This window comes from Leptonychotes weddellii, chromosome 6, assembly GCF_054177405.1.
Source record: "Leptonychotes weddellii isolate Sample4059 chromosome 6, ASM5417740v2, whole genome shotgun sequence".
Classification (NCBI taxonomy): domain Eukaryota; kingdom Metazoa; phylum Chordata; class Mammalia; order Carnivora; family Phocidae; genus Leptonychotes; species Leptonychotes weddellii.
The window spans coordinates 106,761,806-106,781,575 of record NC_138374.1 but is presented as its reverse complement, the minus strand read 5'-3'; the positions used below and the strand labels follow the sequence as shown (position 1 = coordinate 106,781,575).

Here is a 19,770-nt window from a genome sequence, read left to right as displayed (position 1 = left end):
AAAATTTTGCAATTAGACTTTTCTTCTTTTGGATCAGGACACTGTCCCTAGTTAATATACAAACATACCAAGAAGGTGTATTCCATCAAACCTTACCAATCTTTAATACTTTACTGTGAATTAGTTTTCAGAAACTTTCAACAAGACAGGTAATTCAAATTGAGTAATTGGCTAGAGAAGATGTAGAATCTGGGTTTAGGGCATGGTAGGGGAGGGTTGAAGACAGGAAAGTGGCCTTTGGCAAGGGATACCCTGAAAGGAAGGTATGGTGTTCAGAAGCACTGAACTTGCATGGGCTTTTCATTTCTTTTTCTCCCCACCCCATCCCCAATTAGCTATCATCATCAGTCATTATTGTGAGCCAGGCATGGTGGGTGGCTGGTGATGCTTGAAGAAACAAGATACAGTTCTTAACCTGAGACTCAAAAATAATTACAACAGCATACAATAACTGCTGTAAGAACACAAGAGCTCATTTATCAGTTCTGGAGTAAAGTGATCCAAGGTCTGGCCATCTGACTATCCCAAGGTCTTGGGATAACGGAAGGAGCCCTGAATAGGGAGTCAAAAGAGAAAGGTTCTAATCTGGTTTCTGTATGTGTATTTGCTGTATGACCTTACATGAGGACCTTCCTCTTTGGGGGCCTTGGTTTACTCATTCATTCATTCATTCAACTTTGTGCCAGTGTTGTGCTAAGCTCTGGGGATGAATACTGTGACTACATAATAGGTACTATTTCTTCTGCTCTCATAGGTTTTGTAGTCTACTGGGGGAAACAGACATGAAAGAAATAATTTCACAGATAGTTTCCCTATAAAATGATGAAGTTGGTCTAGACCAGAGGCTTTCAACCCTGGCTACAGATTGGAATCAACTGGAAAACTCTAGAAGAGAAAATAAGATGACTATCTGGACATTACCCCAAAGATTACAATTCAAACTGAGAGGGCTCTGGCATAGATATTTTTATAAGCTCCCCCGAGAGACTCTAAAGTGTGTTAGAGGGTTGAGAATCATCGACTTAAAACTTCTTCCTGCCCTAACATTCTCTCAGGCTTTTTTATATTCTGTGGATAATCTAATACATATATGTGTATTTCTGTATATATGTACGTGTGAGAAAGAGAGACAGAGGTATGCAGAGATAGAGAGAGAAGGAGACATAGCAAGCAATCAAGACCATGTAGCATATGGGTAAAGATAAAACACTGGAGACCAGTGGGAAAATAACACACATCAACATTTCCCAAACTTGGCCTGAGGAATGTTCAATTGGATATTTGTGCAGAGACTATTTGTCTACTCAATATTCTTTCTTCTTCGGTTATAAAACTCTGATTTAATTAGGGCAGCCATGTGCCCAGCTCTAAATTCGTATTTGCCAGCCTCCGTAGCAGCCACATGAGACCAGTGAAATGCCAACAGGAGTCATGGGATGGAACTTCCAGGAAATCTCCTTAAGGGGGTAGATGTTCACCAAGGGAGCATATCCTTTATGCCCTTTGCCTCTTCCTCCAACTTCCTGACTGGAACGAGTGTGTGATGGCCAGCACATTACTGGTCACCTGGACCCATGTAGTGACTTTGAGGATGGAAATAATGAACTAAGGATATCAGAGCAGAGAAATAAAAGCAGCCTGGACTCCAGATGATATCATGAGGTCACAGTCACTTGGACTGCCTACTTCTGGATTTCTTTTATGTAAAATAAAAACCTAACTTTGTTTAAGTGACACATCAGAGATTATTTGACTCTGATATGGGCATTCTATAGGGGAAAAAAAAAAAGAGCTCCTTCAAATAAGTTTGGGAAATACTGCACACCACAGTATAGTTCCCCCACCTTGCCTGTCAAGACTACCATTGCACATTTGCCCATATTAAAGGTTCATAACAAAGAAGCCTGTTCACTTTATCCAACCTGGCATTTCAAAACCTGGCCTACCCTACACTCCCTTCCCACAACACATATACACTCAAGCACAGCACATAAAGTATCTCTTAATTTTGCATGAAACTAATCTTCTTCAGTGCATTATTTGAGAATCTTTAACATAAATGCATCAATATTCACCTGCTGAAATTCCGGAATACCTAACATCTGAGCATTAATAGAAAACATCAATCAAATGTTTCATATCAGATGTCACTGAGCAACCCATTATGTTTTTTTTTTTCCACTTAGTTGTTGGTGCATCAAAGAGACAAAATCACAAGTGCCCTGCTCAGAAACACCTCCAACAACCCAAATCCAAAATGGCCCCAGTGAGTGTTCTCCCTCTAGCTGTCAATTGCTCCCACCTTGTCTTCTGCTCTCGGCACCATGATGTGTACTGACCTGTGTTTTCTCACTTTGGCCCACCTGGAAGGCTTCCAGGAATGTAAACAAAAATCAAAGTTGCCCAAGAACTAGCTTTCAGAATGAAGCTCTGTTCACAAAACCATTTCTCTGGCAGACCTAGGAGAATACAAATCACCCAGCCATTAGCTTCTCCTTCATGATAACTAACTGTGAGTGCACACGTACACACAGCCTGACCAACTCAGCCTTGGCATTTGATTTGGCCATTTCAAGAGTTCCAAGGAGGTCACCTGTATCTTTCCCACTTAAACTCCTGTAACAGGTAACAAGTCCTTTCATTTCATAAGAAGCTTAAGCTGAAAAAACTCCTGTGAAAAGGAACACTTAAGAAATTCACTAAAAGTATAAATTCCTGATACTCTTTCCTAAGAACTGATTTTGCCAGAGTGGTAGTTCTCCACCCCTTTACTTTTAACCTATTTGTGTCTTTATGTACAAAGTGAGTTTTTGTAGAGGACACAGTTGGGTCTTGCTTTTTTTTTTTTTTTTTTTGTATCCACTCTGATATTCTCTGTATTTCAATTCATATATGTAGACCATTTATATTTAAAGTGATTAATGATGTAGCTCAATTAATATCTACCTCTTTTTCAACTGTTTGCAAATGTTACACATGTTCTTTGTTCCTTATTTTTCTGCCATTTCGGTTTTTCATTTTATTTTATTTTATTTTTTAAAGATTTATTTTTTATTTGAGAGAGAGCTGGGGAGGAGGCAAAAGGGGGGCGAAGAATATCAAGCAGATTCCCCGCTGAGCATGTAGCCTGATGCAGGGTTCAACCTCACGATCCTGAGATCACTACCTGGGCCAAAACCAAGAGTTGGACACATAACCAACTGCGCTACCCAGGTGCTCCTCTGCCATTTTGGTTTTAACTAAGTATTTTGCAGGATTCCATTTTCTCTCCTCCTTTAGCATGTCAGTTATATCTCTTTAAAAAAATATATTTTTAGCAGTTGCTCTAGAGTTTGCATTATACATTTATAACTCACATAAGTCTACTTTCAAATATCACTATATCACTTCACTGGTAGTGTTAAGTTCCTTCTAACAGAGTATTCCCCACTCCTCCTCTGTCTCTTACAACATTGCTATAGTTCATTTCGTTTAATCATATACTGTAATCATGCCAGGCACTGTCACTAGTATTACTTTGAACACTTATCTATTGGATTAAGTGAGAATAAGAACAACGAAAGATTTTATTTTCCCTTCACTTATTCCTTCTCTGATACTCATTCTTTCTTGTTATAGATCCAGTTTCTGACCTATCGTTTTCCTTCTCTCTGAGAAAATCTTTTAACATCTCTTTCAGAGCAAGTCACTGACAATGAATACCCTCAGCTTTTGTCTAAGAAAGCCTTCATTTCTCCTTCCCTTGTGAAGGATAATTTCACTGGATGTAGACTTCTTGGTTGGTGGGGTTCTTTTCTTTCAACACTTTATTTCACTGCTCTCTTCTTGTTTGTATGATTTCTGACACCTCCATATTAATTCTTATCCTTGTTCTTCTGTAAGAAGGTATTTCTACCCTTCTGACATCTTTCACGATTTTCTCTTTAGATTTGATTTTCTGCAGATTGAATATAATACATGCAGGTATAAATATTTTTATATTTATCCTACTTATTATGAGCTTCCTGGATCTGTGGTTTGGTACCTGTCATTAATTTTGGAAAATTCCTGTCCGTTATTCCTTCCTTCTCCTCCTTTCTCTCTTTCTTCTCCTTCTGGCATTCAATTGTGCGTGTTCCACCTTTTGTTCCACTGGATCAGTGTTTCTCAAAGTATATTCCCTATCAAGAGCACCAACCTCACTTGGAAACTTGTTAGAAATGCAATAATCAAGCCCCCCTCCAGCCCAGACCCGCTTACTCAGAAACCCGGGGGGCGGGGGCCAGTAATGGATGTTTAATCAAGACCTCTGGGGGAAGGGGTATCTTTTGCATACTAAAGTTTGAGAACCACTACACCAAAGCAGGAAAATGAGCACCAAGATATTCAAAAAGGGGTAATACAGAGAAAAGGGAAGTATAACAACTGGAAACATTTAGTGTGTCTTAGAATTGTGCCCTTAATATTTTGCTTTACCTATCAGTGGTATTCCTATTGAAGTCTTTCATGGCTTAAATGATGCCTAAAGGAAAACATGGGACTAACTCCAAATGAACTTTGCCTCCTTTAACTCTGTTCCCAGCCAGCGGCTCCCAAATCAGGATGCATATCCCCCTGAGAGTTCAGTTAAAATGAAATCTAGGCTGATGGAACCAGAATCTCCGAAGTTTGAAGCCCATAAGACTCTACTTTTAACATGAGTCCCTGGGTATTCTGACTCAGCTAGTCCATGACCTGGCAATAGGGGACCACTACTAGAGCCCAAGAACTGGACCTGTTGGCTGCTCTTCGTGAAAGGCCAGTGAGGCCCCCTCCCCAAGCCAATCCTGATATACCATGGCCATATTTAAACAGCCTCTGCTTCACCCTCTCTCCCTTTCTCTACCCCTCCTTTCTTCAGGTTGACCTGGAGTGTTTCACACCCTCAGAGACAGGCTCCAGAGCCAAGAGTTCAGTGCTGGGCTTCATGGGACATGCCCACTCTCCTTTGATACCATCAGATACAGGGCATAGTGCTCCCAGTGACATGGGCTAAATGTCCTCACTATCCCCATTCCCACCAGGATGTAGCCCTTTCTTGTCCTTACACATACTCCCAACCCCACTGAGGTCAGCCCATGGAAATGTGGCCCCACTCATAAGTTCTAACTAGTTACCCTAGTACCACAAGTCCCATAAAGCCTGATCTTGCCCTAGATCCCAGTCAACAGCTAGGGGCTCTGTTTTTACTAGCTCTATATCCTAAGGCTGTTATCTGGCTCCATGGCCCCCCACAGACTGGTACCTTGTGCTTTTCAAGAAACTGCATGTGAGGGCTGTCCTTATGCCTGTTTACAAAGTGTCCCAAACATCAGCCTTTCCAGATTCCTGAGATCCTCCCATCTGCTGGGACCCTGCCACTTTCATAGTGCCAGTGGGCTCTGGGATCGTTCTGGGGGCCCTTGGGCATGGGTTGGGCTTGCTTGTCCAGGTAGCTCCACATGTCAGTATGAGAGGAGAAGCTGGAGCCTGTGGAACCTGGCCTGTCCCTCTCGATGGACTCATTCTAAACCCCAAGACTCCAATCTTTCCTTCCTGCTGGGGCTAAGGATAAGGCAAGTGAGGCACCTGGGAGGTAGCAGTTCCCAGGGTCAGGCAAGCACAGGGTCAGCAACTGAGAGCAACTTAAATTTTATGCTCTAGACTCCTCACCAGCCCTGCTTCCTGCTCCAGCTTGCCATGAATGCTCCAGGTCCCAATGCAAGACTAAGAGTGGGACACAATCAATCCCAAGGCCTCCATAAAGCTATTCAGCCAAAATTTATTATATAGCCCTAGGTTATAGGCACAAAGGAGGCAGAGTCCCTGCCTGTAAGAAACTCAGCATAATAGGGAAAGAAAACATGTCAACAAGAAATGATAACACAAGGCTGGCTAGGACAAGTGCTAAACAGGTATATGTGGAAGGGCAGAGGAGGTGGGATTAATTACAAGAGACAGAAAAGAAGGCTTCAAGAAGGAAATAGTTTCCCCTGGGCCCTGGAAAATGTGCAGACTAGGTCTAGGGAGAGAAAGTGAGAAGGTAACAACAGGTAGAAAACAGCATGAATCAAGATCTGGCATGTTCTGCAACTAGCAGGTGGTTGGCATCATTAGAGGATTAGAGACTTGGAAAGAACAATGGGAGATGAGGTCTGAAGGAAAGAGGACCAGATGGTAGAGAGCCTTGAATAGCCTGCTAAGGAGTGCTGGCTTCCATCTCTGGAGCATCCTGGAAGATTCTGGAGGCAGGGAGAAAGTAATTAGAATCAGCATCACAAATCAAAAATCAGAAGTTGGGGGTAGTGAACAGATCAGCAATGAGAAGGGCGCCTGGGTGGCTCAGTCGGTTAAGCGTCTGCCTTCAGCTCAGGTCATGATCCCGGGGTCCTAGGATCAAGCCCTGCATCGGGTTCCCTGCTCAGAGGGGAGTCTGATTCTCCCTCTCTCTCTCCACCCCTCTCCCCACTCATGCTTGCTCTCTCTCTCTCAAATAAATAAAATCATTAAAAAAAAAAAAGAAGATCAGCATGGGAGAAGCAATTGGGAAACTGTTAAGGACAGCTGCCAAGCAGTGTCTGATTTTCTAAGTCAAGTGCATCAAATGCCAGGGGCTATTCTCTGGGGGCTGGAAAAGTGGGCAGCACCCAGGAGCCAGGCTTGACCGGCACCCATCAATCCCCAAGCATCAGCTAAAGCCCAGGCCTCTGCAGTAAGGGAACCTAAAGCCACCAGCCCAGATGTTCTGTGGCATAGCAACATCCAGAGCCTCCTTTAGGACATGGCATGCCAGGTGGGCCCACTAGGCTTTCTGGCCTGCTTCCTGGGGTGCACTCAAGCTGCTTCTGTTTTAACAAGCCTCTGTGGGGAAGAAAATCTCATCTCTCGAGCCCGGGAAGCCAAGCACCTACCTCATCTGGTTTGGGGGGTTGGGGATTAAATGGCCCCATCTATCAGAACCCCTAAAGAAGAACGCCCAGGCAACCTGCAAGCTCCCTTCCTGCCCTATCAGTCTGTGGTTTGGGGAGTCCATGACTGTCAGAGGCAAACACTGCAGACTGGTTCTTGTAGGATTCCTTGCTGGAACAATTCCTGTGTGTCTGTAAGAAACATACTCCTATTGGTGGTTCACTTCTCTCGAACCACACCCAGCACTCCCAAGCCCAGCCACTGTCTTCTCTCACCTGGACCACTGCTAGAATCTTCTGCCTGGTCTTCTGGTTTCAGTTTTGCTGCCACTTCCCATTCCATGTTCCACAAGGAAGCCAGAGGAGAATTTCCAATGCACATCAGTCTGCTCAAGGCCTGTCCCTGCTTAAAATCCTTCCTGTTGCATCAGTGATGCTCGGAAAGGGCTCTGTGGGCCCTTCTTGCTGCTGCCCCGCGACCTCTCCAGTCTTGGCTCTCAGCAGCCCTCCCTCAAACCCCGAGCTCGGCAATTCTGGTCCCCAAACACCTGAACCCTCACCCATCTCTGAGCCTGTGCACAGACAGCTCTCGTTGCCTCGGGCAGCGCCGGCCAATAGGAAAAGGGCAGGAGAATGCAAGCCACTTACGCCATCTTATGTTTTCTAGCAGCCACACCGGAAAAAAGTGGAAAGAAATGAGGGATCTTACCATAAACAATGAGTTTATTTAACAAAATGTCATCACTTCAACATGTAATTAACGAATAAAATATTGAGATCGTTTACATTCTTTTTTCAGACCAAAGTCTTCAAAATCTAGTGTGTATTTTAAACTTACAGCACATATCAATTTGGACTTGCCATGTCTTCAAGTGCTCAACAGCCACAAAACAGCTAGTGGCTGCCATGCTGGATGGCACCGGGCCAAGCACATTCTGCTTCTACTCCATCCAGCACTCCATGCCCATTGTTCAGGCCCCAACGGACAGAAGGGATGCTACCTCTTGCAACCAGGTGCTCCTCCTCAGTGCTCTCAGCTCCTGTCATAACTCTCACACTCAATTGCTAGAGCCTGTGTTCCAATCTGAATCCCAGACTGTAGGCTCCATGTGGGCAAGGACCATGTTTGTCTTGTCTGCCATTAAACTCTAACACTGAGCCCAGCAGCAAACATGGGCCATATGGACCACATCAGTGTCTGCTGAAGGAAGAAGCATAATCTCATGTGTCCTCACCCATCACTGGGAGATACTGAGATGTTTCAACATTCCTTTAAAGATGCCCTCTTGCCTCACCCTCCCTTTTTCCACCATCCACATGTACACTCACATGCACACACACTCACCACACACTCATACACCTTCACATTTGAAAACACTCTTGTTCTCTAATACGCTAGTCTCAAGTGACTACAAGAGCAAGACTTGTAGCCTGAGTGAGGGAAGCTCTAGATACTGTCCTAAAGCAGTGGTCTTAAAACTGGAAGACACACGGTTGTAGTGTGTGACCCAAGCAATTAAAAAATCATCTCTGAGCCTTCCACCAACCTCTGCAATGGGTGTGACTTAGTGACTGTAGGTACGTACAGATGTGAGTATGTGAGTGTGGGAGTGAGCAAGAGCGTGTGTGGATGCCCTGTATGTTTCAGCATGTGAGATTTTGTGAGTGTACATAAGGGTGAGTGAGGGTGTGCGTGAAGGTGCATGCATATGTGAGTCTCTGAGTGTATATGTGTGCGTGAGTACAAGAGTGTTTGTAAGCGTGAAGGCGTATGAGAGTGGGAGTACCTGGTGAGTGTGAGCTTCTGAGCGTATGTGAGTGTGTATGTGTGTCTGGGTGTGGTGTATAGATGGTGGGCAAAGACGTGCCATACAAGAGGACTTTCTAAGGGGATTGCAGATGTGGCTAATTTTATCAAGTGCAGGCTCTCAAATCCCACCCATGCTACTTCCTGGTGTTATATGGGCTTCCTTTTCTCACTCTGCCCCCCTCTTAACTGCCCTTGTCCCATGTTACAAAAGAAAGGTGTTTCCTTTCCTCCTTCCCAACCTTACTATGGTGTACTCCTAGGATGTAAAATCCTTCAGGGCACCAAACACAAAAGACAATGAAAAATATTATTTTGGGGGCACCTGGGTGGCTCAGTCGGTTAGGTGTCTGCCTTGGTTCAGGTCATGATCTCAAGGTCCTGGGATCCAGCCCCATGTAGGGCCCGCTGCTCAGCGGGGGGCCTGTTTCTCTCTCTCTCTCTCTCTCCCTCTGCCCCTCCCCCCCCAACTCTTGTGCTCACTCACTCTCTCTCTCTCTCTCAAATAAATAAACAAATTCCTTTAAAAAATTTTTAAAAATATTATTTTGGGGTGAGTCTCCCTATTGATGATAAGGTGCAATGAGCCCACTTTGGGACTTCCATTCCTTCCCTGTTTTACCCCTTCTTTAGTTAGGAGAAAGCCACAACCTTGGTTAACAGGCTTTCATAGAAGTGGTTTTTAGTATATTACAGAGTACTGGCAGTGGGCCTGGTGGCAATTTTCTGGTAAGGATGTCATGTTTGCATTCCTCAAGCCCTGTCAAAGAATGCATTGTTTCTGACAGGGTCTGGGGAGAAGAAAGAAAAGACAACACTGTAAGGAATAATAAAGACTAAAATGCTTTCCCCTCCCCCATGTTGAACATAAGCAACCCTTTTCAGCTATTCTCAATATGCAACCCTAGGAGGAACCAAAAAAAAAAAAAAGAAAAAAGAAAAATCTTTGAACAGTCAAACCAAGATCGGTTTGCTAATTCTTTTAAACACAACTAAAACGTTTTCAGGGGCTACTAAATTTGACAAGTTGTACTGGATAAAACCCACCGAAAAAAATATTATGTGATTACTTTCAAATGCAATATGCATTATTCAATAGGTAGTTAAAACCTATTTTATCAAATAATGAGATATGTATTCCAATTACAATCAATCCTTAGACTATTTTATCTCAAAATGTTTAAAACTTTTTCCTCCTACACCTCCTATTAATCAAAAAAGAAAACTAAATACTAGCTGCTAGACACATTTATTGTCAGCAATATATACCTTTCTCTTTCATGAATGTGTTGGAGAGCTTATCTCGATGTCTAATGAAATTAAAGGAGTTAGTTCTGTGTTTTCATACAAGGTTCTTATTTAATTACTTCCAAAAGCCAACTCCAAGATTTAGTACACACATGCATGCACATTCACCTAAAAATGACATACCTTTTATCATGTTTTTTGTTTCATAAACAGCTTATAATTTGGGCTGCACATAACATTGAATTATGGAAACTAAGTGATGAGAAACATAGATTTACTCTTGCTTTTATAACTTGTCATAAAACATTAATTATATCTTTCATGATTTTAATCTTGACTGCTTCTAGTAATCTTTTTTGTAAGATTAGAAGTAATCCTTCTTATGGTGGTTTTCATAATATTCCTCAAAATACACTGAAATGTTATCTAAATTAAAAATTTAAGTCAGACTTTTTCTTAGAGAAGTAAGTCTGATTTGCAAACTGGTTTGACAAGGAAGACTGGCTTTGCTAAACAGATTATGCACAAGCATTTTCCATAAATTGAATGAGCTAAATCTGAGTTCTAAGATTTGACAAACGATACTTAAGCATGTAATAAAATAAAAGCATCTTATTTTTTTTAAATGCATTGGGAAAGTGGATTGAAATTAACACTATTTTAATTTTCCAACCCTTTCTTCATAAATTGGATTAGACAAGGTGAAAACATAAAAAATGTAATTAACAGTCACTGAATACATTTTACAAAAGGCTTTTTGGATATTCCAAAAATTGAGAAAGTGAATGGTTCAAATGATGGATAACAAATCCTTTAGGAGGGGCGCCTGGGTGGCTCAGTTGGTTAAGCGACTGCCTTCGGCTCAGGTCATGATCCTGGAGTCCCTGGATCGAGTCCCGCATCAGGCTCCCTGCTCGGCAGGGAGTCTGCTTCTCCCTCTGACCCTCCTCCCTCTCATGCTCTCTGTCTCTCATTCTCTCTGTCTCAAATAAAAAAAAAAAAAAAAAAATCCTTTAGGAAATATTTTTCTCTTTCAACAAAATTGAAGGAAAATATCATTTTTGATAATGGGCCACTGTGTGATCTGGAGCACTGAACCCAAAGAGAGTTCAAATAATTAGTAAAGTTATCACAATAGAACATCTTCTGTTCCTATCAATTTGTTCAGGTAAGCAAGATTTGCCACTGTTCACATCTATTAAAACAAAACAGATAAGTTTTCCAAAAAGAATAGAAGTGATGTTGGACCCTTCCTTATTCTATAATAAGTGGTATTTATTATCTAATTGGGAGAATCATGTTAATTTCATTGAGAAATGTAGTCCAATGCATTTTTTCTATTTAATTTAGTATTTAAAAAATGTTATATTTATGTTATTTTGATTATTTGTACACTTATAATAATTATAATGATCACCCATTCAAGAAGTAATTTTAACATTTGAACCTTATGGAAATATTTTAATATTAACATTTCTAATTATACACAACACTGTGTGTGTACTTACACTACCGAATTATATACTTCAAAATAGTTAAGATGGAAGGGCATCTGGCTGGCTCCGTCAGTAGAGCATGCAACTCTTGATCTCAGGGTGGTGAATTCAAGCCCCACATTGGGTATAGAGCCAACTGAAAAAGAAAAAAATCGTTAAGATGGTAAATTTTGTTATGTGTTTTTTTAACATAGTTAAAAATATATTTTAAAATTTTTCTGGTATATGGACATTTAAAGAAGAGTTAACACCTATTCTCCTCAAACTGCTCCATAAAATAGAAATGAGAGGAAAACTTCCAAACTCATTCCACGAAGCTAGCATTACCTTGATTCCAAAACCAGACAAAGATCCCACTAAAAAGGAGAATTACAGGCTAATATCCTGGACGAACACGGATGCAAAAATTCTCCATCAAATACTAGCAAATCAAATTCAACAGCACATTAAAAGAATCATTCACCATGATCAAGTGAGATTTATTTCTGGGCTTCAGGGGTGGTTCAATATTCACAAATCATTCAATGTGATACACCACATTAATAAAAGAAAGGATAAGAACCATATGATCCTGTCAATAGATGCAGAAAAAGCATTTGACAAAATACAGCATCCTTTCTTGATATAAACCCTCAACAAAGTAGGGATAGATGAAACATACCTCAACATCATAAAGGCCATATACCAAAGACCCACAGCTAATATCATCCTCAATGGGGAAAAACTGAGAGCCTTTTCCCTACTGTCAGGAACAAGACAAGGATGTCCACTCTCACCATTACTATTTAATGTAGTACTGGAAGTCTTAGCCTCAGCAATCAGACAACAAAAAGAAATCAAAGGCATCCAAATCAGCAAGGAAGAAGTAAAACTTTCACTATTTGCAGACAACATGATAGTCTATGTAGAAAACCCAAAGGACTCCACCAAAATATTGCGAGAACTAACAGATGAATTCAGCAAAATTGCAGGATATAAAATCAATGTGCAGAAATCTGTTGCATTTCTATACACCAATAATGAAGCAGCAGAAAAAGAAATCAAGGAATCAATCCCATTTACAATTGAACCAAAAACAATAAGATATTTAGGAATAAACCTAAACAAAGAGGTAAAAGATCTGTACTCCAAAAACTATAGAACACTAGGGCGCCTGGGTGGCTCAGACGTTAAGCGTCTGCCTTCGGCTCAGGTCATGATCCCAGGGTCCTGGGATCGAGCCCCGCGTCGGGCTCCCTGCTCAGCGGGAAGCCTGCTTCCCCCTCTCCCACTCCCCCTGCTTGTGTTCCCTTTCTCGCTGCCTCTCTCTCTGTCAAACAAATAAATAAAATCTTTAAAAAAAATAAAAATAAAAATAAAATAAAAACTATAGAACACTTATGAAAGAAATTGAAAAGGACACAAAGAAATGGGAAAGTATTCAATGCTCGTGGATTAGAAGAACAAATATTGTTAAAATGTCTATGCTACCCAAAGCAATTTACATATTTAATGCAATCCCTATCATAATACCAGCAGCATTTTTCACAGAGCTAGAACAAACAATCCTAAAATTTGTATGGAACCACAAAAGACCCTAAATAGCCAAAGCAATTCTGAAAAAGAAAAACAAAACTGGAGGCATCACGATTCCAGATTTCAAGCTCTATTACAAAGCTGTCGTCATCAAGACAGTATGGTACTGGCATAAAAACAGACACATAGATCAATGGAACAGAACAGAGAGCCCAGAAATGGACCCTCAACTCTATGGTCAAATAATCTTTGACAAAGCAGGAAAGAATGTCCAATGGAAAAAAGACAGACTCTTCAACAAATGGTGCTGGGAAAATTGGACAGCCACATGCAGAAGAATGAAACGACCGTGAACAGACACTTTTCCAAAGAAGACATCAGATGGCTTACAGACACATGAAAAGATGCTCAACATCACTCATCATCAGGGAAATACAAATCAAAACCATGATGAGATACAACCTCACACCTGTCAGAATGGCTAAAATTAACAACAGCTGTTGGCGGGGAGGCGGAGAAAGGGGAACCCTCCTACACTGATGGTGGGAATGCAAACTGGGCAGCCACTGTGGAAAACAGTATGGAGGTTCCTCAAAAAGTTAAAAATAGAGCTACCCTATGACCCAGCAATTGCACTACTAGGTATTTACCCAAAGGATACAAAAGTACAGATTTGAAGGGGTACATGTACCCCAATGTTTATAGCAGCATTATCAACAATAGCCAAACTATGGAGAGAGCCCAAATGTCCATCGACTGATAGATAAATGGATAAGGAAGACATGGCATATATACAATGGAATATTTCAGCCATCAAAAACAATGAAATCTTGCCATTTGCAAGGACATGGATGGAGCTAGAGTGTATTATGCTAAGTGAAATAAGTCAGTCAGAGAAAGACAAATCCCATATGATCTCACTCACATGTGGAATTTAAGAAAGAAAACAGATGAACGTATGGGAAGGGGGAAAAGAAAAAAAGGAAAGGGGGAAACAAGCCATAAGAGACTCTTAATGACAGAGAACAAACTGAGGGTTGATGGAGGGAGGTGGGCGGGGGACGGGCTAGATGGGGGATGGGTATGAAGGAGGGGGAGGGTACTTATGATGATGAACACTGGGTGTTGTATGTAATCACTGAATTCTACTTCAGAAACCAATATTGCAATGTACTGTCAACTAAAATTTAAATTAGAAAAAGCTTTTTGGTATTTACAGAATATTATATATTGCATATATAATATTATTTCATACATAATATTTAGGAAATGCATATTTGGTGACTATCAAGGACTATCAAACATAAAAACATACTACATTAGGATAATGTAGTAGTATCTCTCGGTGAGAGATAGAAGAGAAAGATGAGTTAAGAAAAAGAATGAAATAAAATTTCCTGATGTTAAAGAAACAGTTTGCTCATATGCTTTTTAACTGGATGATGATGGATAACAAATCACTGTGGTATCTGGATTCCACTGAATACATTTAACAAGGGATAATGGTTTCACTTTAAAGAATCATATTTATTATACCCTGAAATTATATCTTGAAATGATTTCAACTTAGGGAGAAAACCGTAGATGTTAACTTAACGGTGCTTGAGGGGCTGCCTAGATTTTAGGATATGGTGGGAGGCAAGTGAACACATCTGCAGAGCCCTCACTGCCTTTGCCATGGGCAGGCGGGGTGGGGGGGGGCCATCCTGGCCTCAGCAGCCACCCTGGGGCTACCTGTGGCTTGTGATTTTCTATCCTTGTTCTCCCCAGCTCGTTCCTTAAAGGCATTTCTTTCTCCTGGAGAAAGCCGTGACCGTGTTGGCCAGAGTTTTCAAAGGAATGGGACCTTTTTGGGCTCTATCCACTCACTCTACATTACAACAGCCTTTCTATTAAACAGGAAACACAGCTGGGCCTTTTTTTTTTTTTTTTTTTTTTAGCGCATGGATTGGATGGTTCACTTAGGAAGGAGAGGAGATGGGACCTATTTATATATTGAACATCTGCTATGTGCCAGGCACTGTGCAGGACGCTTTATAGACATAATCTCATTTTTAATGAGAGTAATTAAGGTTATATATTATTATTATTATTATTATTATACTAACCACTTACTAAGTAGAAGACACTGAGCTGTAAACTTTGTATGAGTGATGTTAAAAATTTTTACAATAGGGCGCCTGGGTGGCTCAGTTGGTTAAGCGACTGCCTTCGGCTCAGGTCATGATCCTGGAGTCCCGGGATCGAGTCCCACATCGGGCTCCCTGCTCGGCGGGGGGTCTGCTTCTCCCTCTGACCCTCTTCCCTCTCGTGCTCTCTGTCTCTCATTCTCTCTCTCAAATAAATAAATAAAATCTTTAAAAAAAAAATTTTTTTTACAATAACCCTATAAGGTAGGAATTATGCCCATTCCCATTTTACAGATGAGAAAAATGAGACACAAATAAATCTTCCAAAGTTAAACAGCCGGTAAGTAAGGTCTGATCATGATGCCAAAATCCACACTTTTGACCTCAAGCCACACCCACTTAAAATGAAGCTCTCAGAGTTTAAACAACTGGGCAAGATCATAATTGGTACATCCCAGGTGAGTCTGATTCATTCATTCTCTATTTTGTTCCACAAAGGAACCGAGGGACTGCCAGCTAACTACAAATATTCACATTTATCTAGAACTCTCCAAGTCCATTATTCACTTTGCTTCTTTGCCAATTTTATAAAGTGGACAGAATTGATTTTTTATTATAATTATTTTATTATAATTGATTTTTTATTATTATAATTATATAATTGCTATCCCTCCCCCATTTTTGCAAATGAGAAAACTAAACCGTGCAGAATCTTTTCTGACTTGCCCAGCCCCATCAACATTCTCCAGACTCCTGATCCTCTAGAGCACTTCTGACAGCTGTGGGAAGGAAGCCAAGGCAAGCTGGTGTGGCATCAGGCCCCCCAAAGCACACAGGGCTCCCACACCTGGGCCAGGGTAGGAAGCCCCTAACACTCTTTTGTTCATGCTTTTGGATATCCCTGAAGGCAAGGGCTCCTAACTGACATGTCCCATCAGGTGGGGACCTCTTTGGCCACAGTCTCATTCATGCTTCTAAGCAGAAAGCCTTTGGTCCTGGCCCCCAGCAGAGAGAAGGGCCTGCCTGCAGGTCTTGAGGAAAGAGAGGTGTGTGTGGTTCACTCCTCGCGGCCATTCCCTGAGTAAGGGTACTTGTTGCTTCACAAAAGAAAGGTTTTCATCACACTTAGCAAAAGGGGCTGTTTTTACTAATTATGCCCCGGGAAATGGGGGGGGCGGGGGGGCACATTTGAACCTAATAAAGCACTTGTTAAAAATCCAAACGGTGAGGGCGCCTGGGTGGCTCAGTTCGTTAAGCGACTGCCTTCGGCTCAGGTCATGATCCTGGGGTCCCTGGATCGAGTCCCGCATCGGGCTCCCTGCTCGGCAGGGAGCCTGCTTCTCCCTCTGACCCTCCCCCCTCTCATGTGCTCTCTCTCTCTCATTCTCTCTGTCTCAAATAAATAAATAAAATCTTAAAAAAAAAAAAAAATCCCAACGGTGATTTGACTCTGAGAGAAGCAGAGCTCTGAGGGAGCACACTAACACTGAGAGAAAGGGGACAAGAGACAGACCAGCTGGAGCTGGGGCCTCCATCCACAGGGAGCCCCCTCTTCAGCTTCCTGCTGGGACTCCCAGAATTCCCCTGCTACCCCATTCCCCTGCCCCCCAGAAATGGTACATTGCAGGGAGAAATAAATGGTCTCATAGTGGTGGGTTTTGATATTTTTTTAAAGGATTAGAGGGGAAGAAATAGCTTTTGTTTTCTTTTTTCCCAGTTGGCTAAACATGACATCCGACCTACAGGCTCGGGAAACAACCTGACTTGCAGTGTGAGCCATTAGACAAGACAACAGCCTCGGGTATTCTCTCATGAAATGGGGGAAACCCAGGCTGTCTTTTCTTCTAAAATTTGTGGCAATCATCAGAAAAGAGCAGCTGTCAAAATTGCCTCCTGCCCCCAATGGGGTTGCCAAGCCGCTGCAATCTTTATTTAATTGGTTTATTAATCTTACAACACAATATCAGCCTCTCATTGTGCCTTACTAGCTAACCAGGCCTGGGTTTTGTAAATATGTTTAATTAAGCTCCAAAAGCCATGAGCCTTCTGTCTTCTTGGTTACACTCTCCCACCAGGCCAGACACCAGCCAGAACTGAAATAAATAAATGGCTGTGCTTCCCTGTCCATCTGCTCCCACTAGGGGGTGATGATGCTAAAGCAGGACCTTCTGAGGGAAGAAATGTCCTCCACCTCATCAGAGGCTTGCTGCTCCCCATGATTGGAGGGTGGCTATTCTGTGAAGAAACATGAATTAAGAGCTCTAGAAGGAGAAGAAATAAAAGGATATCATTCAAATTTTTATATACAAATTGTTCCTTCTTCCAGCCACCCACCTTGTCTGGAATGAGACCTACCTCCCACGAAGGAGCAGCCCTTCTCTATGATTCTTTGAACTCCTGGACATAATGCCCCCACCTTGGGGAGGGGGGAAACCTAAAGCCAGGAGAAGGTGGGAATGCCCAGGGATGGGTCCAGGGAAGAAATGCACTCCTGTATGTTCTACAACATCATTTTAACAGCTGTGTGCACATCTGTCTCACCCAGTAAACTCAGTGATAGCAGACCAAGACTAGTATCTAGCTAGTGCAGGGCAAATAGTAGGCATATAAGTTTTAAAGGTGGAAAGTAAGGAAGGCAGGCAGGAAGGAGAAAGGGAAGGAGAGAGGAAGGAAAGAAAAGAAGGAAAGAACGGAGGGGGAGAGAAACAGGGAGGAAAAGCATGTGGATAAATGAGAAAGTGGGTGAGTAGATGGGTGGATGGATGGATAGAGGGATGGATGGGCGGGTAGTTGGATGGATGAATGGATGGATGGATGGATGGATGGATGGATGGATAGATGGATGGATGGAGAGATGGATGGATGGGTACATGGATGGATGGATGGGTGGATGGATGGATGGATGGATAGGTGGATGGATGGATGGATGGATGGATGGATGGATGGATGGATGATGTAATAGGGATTTGGATGAGGGACTCCACTCACTATTACACAGACCCTATGGCTCCAGAAAACCAAGTTATGGTTTTCTTTCTCAGGCTGTTCTTTCATTCATTAGAAGAGGCTCTTTCCTGGGAGGGTCCCCAGAAAGCATGGTCAGAGACAGGTTATGTGAAGCCTGCACAACACACCACCAAAACATCATCAGCAGGAAGAAAAAACTCCTAGTCTGTCTACCAGTTGTTTTGAAGACAAGATGCTAAACAACTCACTGCTTAGGCTATAGAGGTCATCTTTATTTATTCATCTATTTTGTTTTTGTTGAATTGTGTCCACAGGGCACGAAGCACCCAGAATAAACAAAACTGCAAAATTAAATCTACCATCTGGACATTTTTAAGCATCTGGATATTTGGCATCATGTTGACCCCAACTGGTTGTCTTATGGCCATGTAGTTATAGCCCAGAGCAGCAGTAGGGCAAAGGAGGAAGCATAAAGATGTTTAGAGTGATCATACATTCTAGAATGCCTGTAAACATACAGATTTCAAATACTCTGATGCACTACCAGGCTGTGTTCCAATTTTTAATTTGAAAAATATGGTCATGCTAGATACAGGGGTAAAGGAGAGGGCACAAAGGGAAAGGGAGAGAAAGAAGAAGAAAAGACAGGGAAGGAAAGAGCAAGGGAGGAAGGGAGCTGGTTGGGGACACGTCTCTAACAGTGAGACAGGGGCAGCTAGAGACGGCACACAGTGCCACATGGCATTTCTGAGAGGGTGCTTCTTCCAGAGCTACGGCCTAAGACTAGCTGGGGCTGTCCTCCTCACCTCCAAACCCAAGACCCAGATAGTAATAGCCAGAGCACCAGCTTCTCTGGCAGTTCATGTTACATCAGTTTTAGTAATGCCCCACTTCTCCTCACTCCAGCCATGTGAACAGGGAAGGGAAAGTGAACCTCCCCATTCTACAGAGGAGGGAACTAAGACCCAGGAGGGAACAGAAGCTGTCCAGGGATGAGCTTGAAGAGGGAAAGCTCTTCAAAAAGGAAGCTCCAGGCTGCTGGGGACCCTTTCCGGAGGGAGAAGTACAGAGAAGCCTTAACGGAAGTCATCATTTCCCTGCTGCCACATATACATCAAAAAAGAGGCAGGAGAACAGGGCAGTCTGGAGCTGCTTGGGAACCAGAAGACTGGCACCACTTCAGACATGACCCCCAACATACACGCACGCAGCCACGCCTACGCACACACGTGCCACATGTCTTCAAGATTCGTTTTATTGTAAACCCGTAAGGAGAAAACGATCCTCTCTGCAGGCCCTCCCCCCTTGCCTGCCAGCCTTGCACCCCCTCTCAGCTGTCCCAGGCTTGCTGCAGTGTTTTTGTTTTCTGTACTGGGTGATTGATTATAGAAGAGCAAATTAGCTCCCACTGCTTTTAAGATGCATTTTCTCTCTTGAAGAGAAGATGATGTGAGCATTACTTCTCTGTCCCCATCGCCCGCCTTGGTCCTTGGTAGCTGTCACTGTTGCTTTAGAAGGGCATCCTCGGAAGGGAGGAGAAGCTCAGGCCCCCAGAGGCCTCGGCTGCTCACTCCAGTGTGACTCAGTCCACTACCCACTCAGCCTCCCGAGTCTCCTCTTCCTAGCCCCAGGGCATCTCTCCGGTTCCTCCAGGCTATTTTTACCCATCTCTGTATCAATACAAGTGAATCCAGCTGCCTAGC

At 42.6% G+C, this 19,770-nt stretch overlaps 1 long non-coding RNA gene across 2 annotated transcripts in view; it reads right to left on the bottom strand.

Moving 5' to 3' along the window:
• Positions 1-19,770, bottom strand: part of LOC145722320 (uncharacterized) — a 61,606-nt gene that overhangs the window by 29,462 nt on the left and 12,374 nt on the right. Inside the window, exon 2 of one of the 2 annotated variants that reach the window (XR_014146487.1) lies at positions 11,469-11,592. This is a non-coding gene — a long non-coding RNA (uncharacterized LOC145722320). Of the gene's footprint in view, positions 1-10,706; positions 11,593-19,770 lie in introns of those variants that run through there. The other variant, XR_014146486.1, reaches the window with a different exon arrangement.